We start from the raw sequence: 301 nt of genomic DNA, 5'->3' as shown, positions 1-301 counted from the left end.
ATTGTATAATTATACGATAAGTGCTACTATCATCATCAACATCCGCCATGTGATCGTGATGTAATGAATGAGATGACGATAGTATATGAAATGATATGGAGAGGTGATATAATCTGATACGATTGAACGAAATGATGAAATGTGAATGGTTCATAATCTAATGTATGATTATACTACAGAATATATCATTTGTAATTTTGTTAGTATGTAAAAACTTGGTTTTCATAATCATTAATGGATTTTATACATGAATGCATATAACATTTTAATATTTAGTTTAGGTAGTAAAATCTTTATTTGT

This window comes from Penaeus monodon, chromosome 33, assembly GCF_015228065.2.
Source record: "Penaeus monodon isolate SGIC_2016 chromosome 33, NSTDA_Pmon_1, whole genome shotgun sequence".
Classification (NCBI taxonomy): Eukaryota; Metazoa; Arthropoda; class Malacostraca; order Decapoda; family Penaeidae; genus Penaeus; species Penaeus monodon.
Note: the sequence above shows the minus strand (reverse complement) of the source record.